We start from the raw sequence: 13,896 nt of genomic DNA on the forward strand, positions 1-13,896 counted from the left end.
TTACTTTTGTGGAAACTAACTTAAAATTATATCAAATTCACTGGACTTATTTATACCTAAATTGCATTTGATTCATTCAAAAACAAAAGACAGAGATCTACCACATATCTTTACACATCACATACTACTTTCAACCAATAATGAAAGCTTTCAAACTTCACAGCACAAAGGCACAGCAGATCTTACCAGTGTAGAACAGCAGTCCATTAGGCTGGCGAGTCTTGAAGTACAGTGATATGGCGTCTTGTGTGCTCACTATGGGCTCTCCGCCGGTTTGCGTCAAATCGTAGGAAAGAAACTCCGCGCCGCGAAATGTTGCTTCGGATGGAGCTTTGTCTGTAAAGAAGATTGTTGTTAGTGATGCTGATTGTGTTGTTTCAAATATATATCGACGGGTAAAAGGCAAAAGGGGTCAAGCACCACAGATCAAATTGTTCAGGAGAGTAAAAAGAAAGTTTTAAAAAATAATATCTCTTTATTGCTTTATTGAATCACATCACAATCTTCAGAAAAGTTTACTAAAATACAATGTTCTTTAATAATTTTACATCAAAATAAGCCTGGAATCAATAGTTTTAAAGTTAGATGTCGCTTGACCCCAGGTTTTTACCATGTTTATCGCATTTGCGAAGGGGTCAAGCACCAATATTTAATGTTGGAATATTTAGATTTTGGCCTAAGCTCCATGTGTATAAAGTAGTAAAGTATTTTATTTTATTTGGCACAACAGATCATAGAACTAAGTCAGATTTTGGCTTAAGTTAAAATATCTTAATTAAGAGTATTATTTTATATTTGGCACAGCAGGTAGGTAATTGAACTATGAATTATGTATTAAACTAAAACAAGACAAGGAACAAAACTGAGATCCAAAAAACAGCAGTTACCTAACTGATAGTACATAGCATGTTATCACATTATTTGAGTATAATAGTTACTAATATTATATGATAATAAACCACAATAATTTGGTAAAAATTATGATTGTTTACATTTTTACTAATTTTTAATGATTTCCTAAACGCGTGAACCGATTTACATGATGGTCTAGCCTTTTATTTGACACCAATATCGTTAAGATATCTCAATAAACATATTTTCAAGTTGATCTCGTAATAAAATTATCCAACATGTACCTATGAAACGCGTACCTACTACCTATTACCAGGTCTTAAAAAAATCACGTTTTTTGTATGGGAGCCCCCCAAAATATTTATTTGCTTCTAGTTTTCAGTATTTGTTGTTATAGCGGCAACAGAAATACATCATCTGTGAAAATTTCAACTCTATAACTATCACGGTTCATGAGATACAGCCTGGTGACAGACGGACGGATGGACGGACAGAGGAGCGAAAACATTAGGGTCCCGTTTTACCCTTTGGGTACGGAACCCTTAAAACTATCCTAAGAAACGTTAAATGTATTTTTATAAAATAAATAAAATGAGGTTGAATTTACCGATGATAGTAGGGGAATCACGTCATCTTAAATTTCTTCGACCTCTCTATTGCTATCATTATAATCAAGTAATAACCTTCTTGGTACTAGAAAGTCTTTTTCGGCCTAAAACACTTCGCAATTTCACGTTTTCGGGAGTTGCAGACATGTTTTATATAAAATTTTAATCTGTGTTAAAAACTGCGATCGCTTTTCAAACACGCCTGAACTTGGTTTCACGTACCTACATAAGACATAATATGTCTGTTATACCCATTTGCAAGGGCGCTGTCGCGCGTGCTGAGTGGATCAAATGCAACGTAATGAAAATAAAATTATTTAAGAAAGGGGCCAAGCGCCAATTTATGTTTAGTTGAAAATTTTTACTATTGGTGTAAGCGACCTTATAGTTATTAAACAAATAAAAGAAAAATGGATACAAACGACATATTTACTTCTTATATTGTTTTTAAAATTATGCCAAACGACAAGGCGATACAAAAACGTAAAGTTGGTGTCGCTTAAGCACTTTTGGTAAGTATCGATTTGGCACTTCAGTACAAATAATTCTTTGGTGCAAGCGACTTTTTTTCATGCTAGGAAAACGATACTACGACCATTCGAAAGAGAAAAAATCGTGGAGTTGGGGTCAATAAAAAAGTTAAAATCGCAAAATGTGGCGCTTGACCCCTTTTGCCTTTTTACCGTCGATATGTTTCAATTGTAAGATTGTGTAAGACAAAAATGTATTAAGGTTCGGGTAAGATCGCTTTTTGCTCGCTTTTGATGGAGATTAAAAAAAATAGTTCGTTCTTTATTTTACGAAAAATATATACTTGGATAGCTTTATGAAGCATTCTTCCTCTTAGCACAGTATAAATATATTTTGTTGCTTTCAGGCAGCTAAAAAGCTTTATTTTTTTTAGTTTTTTTTTTTCAAAATAAACATAATAAAGAATAAAAAGACTGCCAAAGGGTATTCTCTAATGAAAGAAAAATATTAAAGCCGGTAAACACACAAAAGATTGTTATAACAATATTATTATTCAGTGAAATTAAGTATAATAGACTTTTTTTAATAAATTATGTTTGCCTAGAGAAAAGCAAACTGTTAATCCTAAGAAGCTCTATTCGTCAGAAATATCATAACTCAGAAATATAAAAAACATTTTTCCTCTTTATTCATAGATATCGTGTGTACTTTCTATTGTGGAAAATTCGGTACATCCTGATCTGCCAATTAATGATGTATCCTATACATTTTTTTTTACTATAATTGTCTTTTTTTCCTTTGATGGAATAACGGCGCACCTTGATAGTGGGATATGTGATACCCTGACAACAATTGTAGACTAGCTATATGAAGTGTGAGCCGCTCTGGACGTGGGTGAAACTTCTGGACTAATCAATACTATTGAACTAATACTAGAAATAGCTTCGAAACAAAGTGATACAGCTAATCACGAAGCTGCCTGTATCACAAAACCGCCGCAATGTAATTAGAAACATAATTAGTTTTAGATTCTAGCTCACTAATTAACGAGGGAGTTAAAATTTGACAGAACAATTAGAAATATGCTATGTCATAATATTAGTTATAAAGATCATAAATGGTTTAACAATATCAGGACTTTTTTGTACTTTATCTATATCGTTTTAAAAGTTTTTCCAAAATTCAGTTTTACTTCTGTAATGACTATACTACGTTGCATGAATAAAAACTGGGACAATATTTTGAACCCAATAAATAACATTGATGACACCATAATTCCAGTAGAAAATAACAAAAAAAAACTTTAAAATAAACGATTCACAACAGCTGTGTCTCTTCGATGCAAATGACAATTCCACTATTGATGACACCCAAAAAAAACTTGAAAACCAAATAAATATCGTTTCCCAACATTTTCAAATTGGATCTTTATTATTATAAGCGTTAAATGCAATGGATGAAGTTCATAAATTACCTCGCAATGTGCAGGGAGAAGATGATTAATTCAGAACAGCCGTACCGGTGATAAATAACTGAATTGTATTGGGCCGTAATGAATTTCAGCGAAAATACGTGTTGATACAATGATTAATTAAGGAGGGGAATTGTTTTTTTGGACGTGTGTTTTATCTCAGGCAGGAATCGTTCGTGTAATTATCGCTGCCGTTTTGGGTGTTTTTGTTATTCTGTAATTATTGCGTTAATTTTTGTTTATATTCAAAGGTAGCTGTGGTTTTGCTCGGTCGAAGCAGGCAATCGAGCGCATGACATCACCCGCCTATACTTCTTTCTTTATTGCTTTGCTCTTTAAGGGTCGTAGTGTGGATGATAGCCTTAAGATTTTTTCTAGGTTAAGTCTATCAGGTGGAAACATATAAAAACCCATACCTAATGATATTTTCAAGTGTCGAATATCACGAATTCGATGCTTATGACGATGGTTCCAAACATTCGAAGAAACAAAATAATCATATTAAAGTTATTACAATAAATAGAATAGAAATGCCTATAAATAATAATGTGTTCAATCTTCAGGTTATTTTGCCTTATTCCCGCGAGTTTTTCCTTTAGCAAAGAAATTGTATAAGGCAATAGTGGCCTTAGTTCAGCTTAGGCTACCACAACCCTTACATATTATAGTATCATCATTCCCTTCGGAGAACTTAGTCTTGCTACTAAGACAGCCTATATTTTTTCTTTTATAAATTCTGATATTTCTAGTGAAGTTGTGAGGGGTTTTTACTGTATTGATTTTGTGATGTTTGCAAAAATCTTCAAGTACCAAAATTATTACAATTTAGAAAAAAATGTCGTAGTCAATTAAGAGGTCGTCTATATAAATCTGTGTTTAAATATAAATATTGTTTAATTCTATAATACACTACGTTTGACCTTAACTTTAACTTTGCCTACTAAATTCTTGGGTTCCATTTTCGCATCGTTAACGATACTTTAGGTTAATAATAGTCGATTTGAGTATCATCCGGTCATCCATCACTTGATACTATCGGAAACTGTTGATAGTTCGTTGTGATATCAGATAGGCTCGCACAGGGTAATCGACCTTTTTGCTAAGTTTCGTACACAGAATTTATTTATAACTTGAACAGTACCAAAATACTTTAATATAATATTACAGATCAATTTAGATAACGGGATATGAATGATATCCTTTTGTGACAGTATTGTTTTTCCTTCTGATCATTCATTAGCATCTTCTATAAATTGTACCTACATCTCCTGTTCAAGTAATAATTTAAAAATACCCCACATTTTCTACCTACTAAAACACAAGCACTAAATACTAGCGCTAGTAATACTAGTAATTGGCTTCACAAAGTACAGTCTAGAAAAGGCTAACTAGAAAAAGTTCTTTAATAAAATAAGCCCGTAAAAGAAAGCCTGTACTGCCATACTTTCGTTGAACTAATAATGGAACAGTCTCGCCTAGTTATGGCTTTATGCAGTTTTAATCGAAGACGAAACTTGGCGCCACCTGAACTCTGGAAATTGATTAATCGCCGCAACTTTCTCGTTGTTAGATTTTTTTTTGTTTTTGCTGCTCTCTTTACAGCTTCATTAGTTCTTTAAGGTTCGAGCAGCTGGCAATTCACAATTGTACAGAAACTAGTAAATATTCTGTGGTTGAATTCAAAACATAAAAACGTTAACTAGTCTATTTATTAGCTTATTAATCAATATTTGCTTGACTAGATCTGATTTAAAACCAAATAGTAAACCCTAACTTTAAGTTGTTGTTTACTTATAATATCTCATTTACCTTAACAAAACACCAACAATTTAATTACATAGTTAGTATTTTCTAATATTATTTACACATTTCAAGACCACAAACAACTAAAGCTACGTAACAAAGCATTAGAGGTTGGAACAGCAAATGAAGTCAATACAATAACGCTTAGCAGAGCGTAGCTTGAAGCACCTGTACTAGACTGTAATGCTGCAATATAACTGAGAGGGTTGACAGCAAACTCGTAATCTTGAGATTAACACGGAGGTAGCAGAGATACAATATGCGATAGCGAAGGTAATGGAACGAATATTGGTTGTGGTCTAATTTGTTGATGAGATCAACAATTCATGGTTGTGGTTACTGAAGAGAAGATTGGTTTTATTGCTTGTTCGGATTTGATTGTTGAACCAGATTTTGACGCGCAAAAGCTTTAGACTCTAAAAGCCGTCAAAGCCATGTTTAATAGAACAAAGTTCGCAGAAAAAGTACACAAAAAAGAAATCTTGTTTTCAATAAAAGTAGCGTTTAAAGTAATCGTTAAAACTGACGTTTGGAATAAACCTTTCAATATTTTTTACGAAGACACTGTTATGCCCAATACCGATAAAGACGAAGAACGTGACCTAAAAATAAAAGTCTACTAAAATTCAACGTCTGACACTGCAGAGACGTCTATAAAAAACTTGTATCATACTTTCACAGTAATGGTTATGCCATGACAACTTCCAGGAATAAAAATGGACATAAAATTTCAGCTTGTTACGAAAGACAAAGCTGGGAAGTTGTGACGTCAGATTAGTTACAATTACTCTCCTGGGCCCTATGGAGCGATGTAAAAATTTTAAACTATGCTAACCACGACACTCGAAGTTAATGGCATGGACATTAAATCCGTGGATTTTAATGTATGAAGTGGAAGTTGTGTATTGTGATTTAGTGTGTAGTTCTCGGAACTAGTTTGATTAGTAAAAATGTAAAAAGTGTGTTCAATTAATGCCGGTTGAAAATTATGCATTCTCAAAAACTATGAGTGCCTGTACTTCTGTTTGTGAAGGTCATTATCAAAGCAAATAAACTAAATAAATCAAGAAATAAGAAAACACATCAAAGCAGGACATTTCGTCATCACCTACTCATAGTAATGTAGACCACAATAATCAAAATAACCAACAAACAAACCCATCTAAAACAGTAAACATAGCAAAACTCTAATAAGATTGTTATTTCCAAAACTTTGTCTAATAAAATTAATTTTTCACACTTCAAAGCACAGGAGACAAAAAGTTGCAAAACTTGAAAACACCATGAATTTGGGAATCAGTGAAGTTTTAACATGAAGAGAGAAACGTGACTGAATATAATGAAAGCATTTTAATAAACTGGATTGTTTGAAATATAAAGATGTTTGCAGAAGCACGTAATATATGTTAGAGAGCGAATATTACTGTTCTCCTCGTTTTAGACATATGAGCGCTATTTGCTTGAGTTTCTGCTATTCGGGTTATGACTAAGTTTTAGTACGGCTTTGTGATGATATTTGTTTAAGTATAAGTACTGTTTCCAGGTACCGTTGTGTATGTTACTAAGACTTAGTAATATTAGCAGATTCCTCTACTTTCATACGTATTTTCTACAATTGTATCGTTCACTATTAATCCATGGACATCCTTGAAATTATTGATCTTAACTTCCCGAGTCTCAAAAACCCGCTTTACTTTCACCAAATACAAAACTATAAAGTATAGCCAACACAGAATTGCTGGCAGTCTCCTGGGTACACTTCCAGTCGACAGCGATGAGACAAAATTTTTCATCGCTATATTTTTGTTAAGCGTTTAAAAATATGATTCGAATACTGATCATGTATTTGTATGTAATGTTGTTAACTTCGTAAAAAGAATAATTCTCAAAATAATGTTTAACACTAATGCTTTAATAAGCATGATTGAAAAAAACACATTTTCTTTCGCCTGCGTCACTAAAGGTAAAAAGCTTTTTAAAATATGATCTTAAAAGAAAGCAGGCCATTATTTCTTGCTGCACCATAATGACTAAGAACGAGGCTTATACTTTGCTGTTAACATTTTTTATTAGCAAGGCAATATTTAGTTTTATAATGCTTCAAATTCTGAATATTTTTTACTCACCTACATTTAAATCTATGGTATAAAACAGTTCATACTTAAGCAGACCTTGTTTCAATAAATACTTTAGCAATAGTTCGTATACAAACAATATAAGTATTGTAAAGTAACTCTATCACTTCCCCAAACATTCCATTTACCTTAAAATATCAGTTTACGAACCGTGACTCGTCTAAAAGACAAAACAACAGTCAAAAGTTACTGAACCATCGGCCTCGCCCCAAAACAACCTTAAGGTTTCACTCCTTCCAAAATACAATAAAGTACACAACTTCTCTTTTACACAACTTACTGTAAAGTTTCATTAACAAAAATAGCTTGTTGATATTTTGAATCGCATAAAATATCGTTTGTCTGAACGTCAGTAAGTTATGGTGTTCCAGTTAAATTGTTCGAAAAGATAAATTGTTACCTGTTGATTTATTTGTAAAATATCTACTTGCAAGGTGGAAGGCGTTTTAGAATTTACTTTGAGCACCTGAATATTTTATTAGAGCGACGAACACAAAATTCATCATCTTAATAAATGTGGGTTATAAAAGGAAATTGTATCAACTGCTTATTATTCCGTGCACGTCTTACAAGTCGCCTGAGAACAATAGATTAATGTTCCTTCTACCTAATAACCTGTCACTATGCACCAACGTTAACTTAAGCATAATACTCTATGACATAAAACAATGCAAACGTATAAGCCGAGAGATAGAAGGGGAATTTACCCACACTTACGCTATAAATAACTTAAATTACCCGTGAACCCGTAAATTCCAAGTCGCATTAAACTAGTTAGGTTAATAGAAAGGTTTCTAATTCGTGGCTCAATAATAGTGGTCCTAACGACGTACCCTGTGGCACACCCTACTAACTATCCCCGCAACTCTCGACGTTCCAAGGGAAACCGTCACAATTCTGCCCGGGAGAACTATTCATGGACTATTTGTGTACTTGTAACTAGTTTTGTGTCTGCAATGCCTTGTAACAACTGTGTAACATACGCGTTTTACGATACTCATTTTTGGTAGGAGTTGTATTTTAATCAAAAGTTTAATTACTCCTGTTTTTTTAGTGTCGCTTATACAAAAACTATCCACGCAAACTTAATTCAAACGTTCGCTTAACTACACAGCATTATTTATAGCAGTATTTTAAATAAACGTACTACAACCCATACATCAAAACATTACCCTAACAAGATATACGTAACCCAATCCAAAATACCATCAAGCAAACATATTTAACTAGATAAGAAGAGCCATAAATTAAAATTACCTTGTCAAGGCAACGGGCAAATCTTGATGCGTTTTCCTTAAAAAGTTTGTTGAGATATTTGCATTCCCCGAGGTAGAAGGAGCCATCAAATGGAATTTCCCATCATTTCTACAAAAAAATATGCCAGCAGGGAACGTTCAATATTGTGAATGGTTTCAAGTGCTGATCGATTTACATGCATTATCCATTAGGGATGATGTATTCGTATCACGAGTGCGTTATACGGCGAAAATTGTACGTACTAGCGTATAGCCACAAAATACATAGGTACAGAAGTCAATCTCATGTATGTACTTCACTTTTCATGCCTAAACTCGGCGGTCGCGCTAGGGTCGTCAACTTTTTATGCGCATAAAACTAACGTGGTAGTGGTACTCGTATCTAATTATTTGATTTATTGTTGAGAATAAAACAGGAAAAATGAAATATAAACCAATAATAATAAAATATTTAATGTGGCATACATGAGGTTAATAAACACTTTCAACGGAAATTCGTTTGAACGAGATACCGAACTTTTTCAGAAACCGCAATTTATAATTTTGTTATTCATACATATACTTATAGGTACTTACTTATTACTCTTTACTTGCGAAAAAAATATTTTTGTATGTAATGGGTTGGTACAGTCCCTGATCTAAGCTTGCTTCTACCTACAGAAACCTTGATTTGCGAGTTTTATTTCGTCTACCTTACAACATACTCTCGCCATGAATTATCAACTCCTACTACTTAGTAATAATCTTTGAGGGTAGGTTGGGCGGTTCGCCTGGGCCGACACTAGCAAAACTTATTACGGCATTGGGCCAGAGGCCGCCAGGGCGCTTACCTACCCACCTAACTGTACCTACCTACTGCGTTTATTAAAAGAACCATCGAAATATGAGAAAATAAGTAGGTCCATACTATAGGTAATACGGCAGGCTAAAAAACGACAGTTCACTGTTTATTGTTGTATTAAAACAACCGTCTTTGACTGCCTCGTTGGTCTAGCTGTCGCAAGTGCGGCTGCTGAGCACGAGGTCTCGGGTTCGATTCCCGAGTCGGGCCGAAATCGCTTTGTGGGTTTTAGAAGACTTTCACAAAGCAGCCCGGAGCCTGGAAGTTGGTGATTGATACACCCGTGCATCGGAGAGCACGTAAATGTCGGTCCTGCGCCTGATCTCTCTCCGGTCGTGTCGGATTGCCGTCCCATCGGATTATGAGAGTGAAGGAATAGGGAGTGCACCTGCGTCTGCGCAAATGCTTGTGTACTATAATATGTCCTGCGCAATTGGCTGATCTCCTTAAATGAGAACAGCCGCCGTAGCCGATAATCGGCTAGGAGGACATCATCATCATTAAAACAACCGTCCACTGAACAATTACATAGGTATAATACGACTTTTTTTGTTACTCCATTATTACTTTTTCTTTTGTTATTAAAATTAAAAATATTACAGTCAAATTACAGTTAGGTAGGTATCAAAACGCGTGCACATTTATCTACCTTGTGTGTGACGCGCGTATCTCAAGAAAACGGCAGCCCCGCTCGCACTGTTTTGAGTTGTTTTGAGACAGCGCGTCTGTGAACACGCACACATAGACACCTATGTCTGCGTGACTCGAACGCGCTTTGTATGTAGATTGACTTCTGTACCTATGTATTTTGTGGTATAGCTAGCTATGATAATAACGCTGATATGGAATTTCATCAAACAATACCATAATGGACTTGATTTGCAGCATACGAAACAAAACACGATCATGAAGAAGTTATTAAAAAAGTTAAACAAGTTTGGAGTTTTACGAAATTCAGAAGCTATTTTGTCGTACCTACATAAGATTGATTGCCTAAATTATAACAATTTTGTGTTCCTCTAATTAGTAAACTAAAACGTTTACATAAACTACAACTTCGAATAATAACTTAATCGCCTCAAAAGGATGAAAACTACATCCAGGTAATTTGCATTTTAGATTGAGTTAAAAGCAGACCAAAGAAAATTATTTCTCTATCTTCTTAGTTCAGGTTATTTAATTATAACAAAGTAGATTCTGGCTAAAGAAATTATCCTTTATGTTTTGACGAAAATGTTCAGAAACAAAAATGACTTACACTAATTTATTCCAATGAAACGATATACTAACCCTTCGGTTTAAAACTGCTATCACATCACCCCAAACAACTAATAACGTTTACGATAAGGTCCTATATTAAACCTCTAAATACACACATTAAGGCCATTTTCGCAAACAAAGAAAATTTGCACAAGAAACAAAACAATCCTTGGAATGGGGCCGTAACTTCAACAACTGTGTGTTATGCATTAATGGAGAACGCGCAATGTTGGTATACATTGACGGTAATGTTACAACGGACTCGTATGGCATTCTGATGTGGAAAGCGATAGGTGTGAACATAAATGCTTCGTCGGTTTTCTACAGGTATCGTTTGTCGCATAGTAAGAGGTACGTTCGTGAAGGGATGGAAGCCATATTGGTTTCGGGATAGGCATGGGAAACTCAATTTTGGACGCAGAACGCGACCCGCACTGTATGCAAATTTTATTCGACGCGGTTTATTCTAATTTTGGTACCCTACTTTAATGGAACTTTTGAAACGAATTTCCTTCCATAAAACATTTAGGTTTGTTGACGGAATTTATTGGAGACTGGGTTACTCGTAAATAAAATAGTTTGTAAAACATGTAGTATCACATTACTAATGTTAAAACATATACATTACGCTATTGAAATGATATTTAAAACCATATAGGTACCCAGTAAACTAATAAACAACATTTTTAGATGTTTCAGAGTTAATAATTGTCACGAGCAAAGAAGGGATCTCTGTAATTTCATCTGAATGTCAATCTTTATAATACTGTCCTTGTTATGTAAAACCACTGAAATAGACACAAATTCTTTTGAAGTCATTACAAAGCTAAATATATTTTTAGAACTATCCTTTTCAACTCCTTTCATCCCTTATAATCCTTTATTTATACTTGATTAAACTTACCCGTCTTCGTTATTTTGGTTAAATTTTAAAAACGTTGAGGAAAATTTACGATCACCATATATTTGGTTTATTAGAATTTTGAGGTAACTGAGCTTTAGTTAGTCTACCTAGTTTAATATTAGGTTATAATAAAGGCTAGGGTTTTATGGTAGGAAACCATAAGCAGTTACTTAAAATCAAGACTAAAATTGTTACGTGGTACTACAATGATTCCCAAACTCTGAGATCGCTTATCCATTACAAGTAGGTAACAAATAAATCCAATCCATTATTATTACTAAGGTAATAAAAGTAGGATGAGGTAACAGAAATTATTGAAGCAGGTACATACATTCAATTACCCAAGTACTCAAACACTCAAAATTAGCAGCTAGCAATTATTAAACGCTGATTTGAAACTATTTCATCAGCCTACACTAGAAGTTCGCTAATTGGTTCATACATGAAATGTTTTACGTTGTTCGTAACTTAGGATCGCGAATTTTGGTACTTGATTCCTTTCGTCATTATGTAACGTTTGACGAAAACGTATTATGTAGGTATGTTGAATTTATTCGTGTGTGCTCATTTGGAAATTGTTACTGAAAACGATAATAATAGAACAGTGATTTCATATAAAGAAGAAATAAATGTGGTAGAAACTGAAAATCTCCTTTTTGAGAAGTTGGAGTTAGAAATAGAAAGTACGCTAAGGATCAGTTTGCCAAGTCATTATCTGAGTACATAATGTATTAAAAATAAGCTGAACGAAATGAACGTTACGAAAATAATGATTTTAATATTAAAACAGACATTAAAACAATGCTCAACAAGAAAATCTTTAATACTGGTAAAAACCAAGCTTCCCACGCAAGCAAAACAATATTTTATGAGGAATAAGCCAAATTAGTTAAGCAACAAAACTTGCTATTTTTAGATAACTCAATTATAATTTCATTTTTAGTCTAACAAGACAAAATTGCTTTCCAACTTTGTAAAGGTTTATCAACCTGCAGATCGAAAATTATTTATCAGAGTCGTTAAAATATACCATGCTAGAATTCAGTTTCAGGGTACTATAAAAATTATGGTCCTATTGAATATGAAATCTAGTATGAACATTATAGTTTTACAATTCCTACAAGGCTATAGCATGCTCAGTCTATTTTAAGACCCATTTGAGTCAAGCATTTCATAGCTCAACACACGCAAAAAAAAAAACTTTTATCTGCCATCGTAAAATATATCAAACGTTACGACCGAAAACATTTCTAGATTTACGTATAACGCTACACTGATTACAAGGATCCGGTGTGAAGCAGTTGGAACCAGTTAGAACCACATCAAACCGCCTCACGCCGGAATAGCGGTAACAATCTACATGCTAATACCCTAAGGCATCATAAAAACGAGTTACTGTTTTCTGCTATAGCTTTCGATTGTATTCGAATTGCTTTTTGAAACTTATTACGTTAATTAAACGCGAAGGATTTGTGGTATTAGGGCGCACTATATTTTCTGCCACCTTCGCTAGCAGAGCCATTCCAAGCGGTGCTAAATAGCCTATTACCAAACTGAAAACGGGCTCAATTTTAGATTCTCGTTCCAGTAAATGGGTCGCGATGTTTTCAAGATTGGTCTTTTTGTCAGTTGCAGATTCTATTATACGAGATTGTTGGAAGTTGACTTCGCAGTATTCAGTATTTTCTTAAACGGGGTGAACGAAATTCAAAGCTGGTACCACTACGTGGCTTGAAGTTACTAGGTCGTCTTTTGAATACTAGTTTTACGAATTCAAGTTTGGAGCTACTACTTTTCAGAGTATGCAGATGTCCAATTCTGTTACTAAGCAGGTTAATATGTATTACTAGATGTTTACGTTTCGGTAGTTTTGGCCTGAAATCCCGATAGAAAGATAGACAAACAGAGTTGTATACATTTATAAAGCTAGTATATACAGCTTAACTTAAGTAAAAGTTTCCAATCAACCATGAGAAAAATGTGCCAGTCAATTACCTCAGATTACATACACCTTTTAAATATTTTCATGAAGAACCTTCATCGTCCTTTATTTTTCAAATTGCGAAATGGATTAACAAATCATTCCATATTCGAAAGGCCTTTTAAAACAAAAGTATCAAAAGACCTTCCAAAGCAGTCTCCAACATTTGGTTTTTCAATTTTAAATGTCAGCATAATACTGCCAAACATTTGTATTGTAAGAACACAAAACAATGACGATAGAGACACATTGTTACCACGTAGTGCTGATAAAAGTATAACATGTTCTGTTCTCTCCTTATCTTTGCAGCGCTC

General features: G+C 34.0%; 1 protein-coding gene across 1 annotated transcript in view; it reads right to left on the bottom strand.

The window, feature by feature from the left end:
- The window catches only part of LOC110372505 (neurexin 1), a 76,348-nt gene that overhangs the window by 39,869 nt on the left and 22,583 nt on the right, over positions 1-13,896 (bottom strand). The window contains exon 2 of the mRNA XM_064039616.1: positions 187-336. The gene's annotated coding sequence lies outside the window, so the exon portion shown is untranslated. The remainder of the gene's footprint in view (positions 1-186; positions 337-13,896) is intronic.

Source organism: Helicoverpa armigera, chromosome 20 (assembly GCF_030705265.1).
Source record: "Helicoverpa armigera isolate CAAS_96S chromosome 20, ASM3070526v1, whole genome shotgun sequence".
In the NCBI taxonomy this organism is placed as follows: Eukaryota; Metazoa; Arthropoda; class Insecta; order Lepidoptera; family Noctuidae; genus Helicoverpa; species Helicoverpa armigera.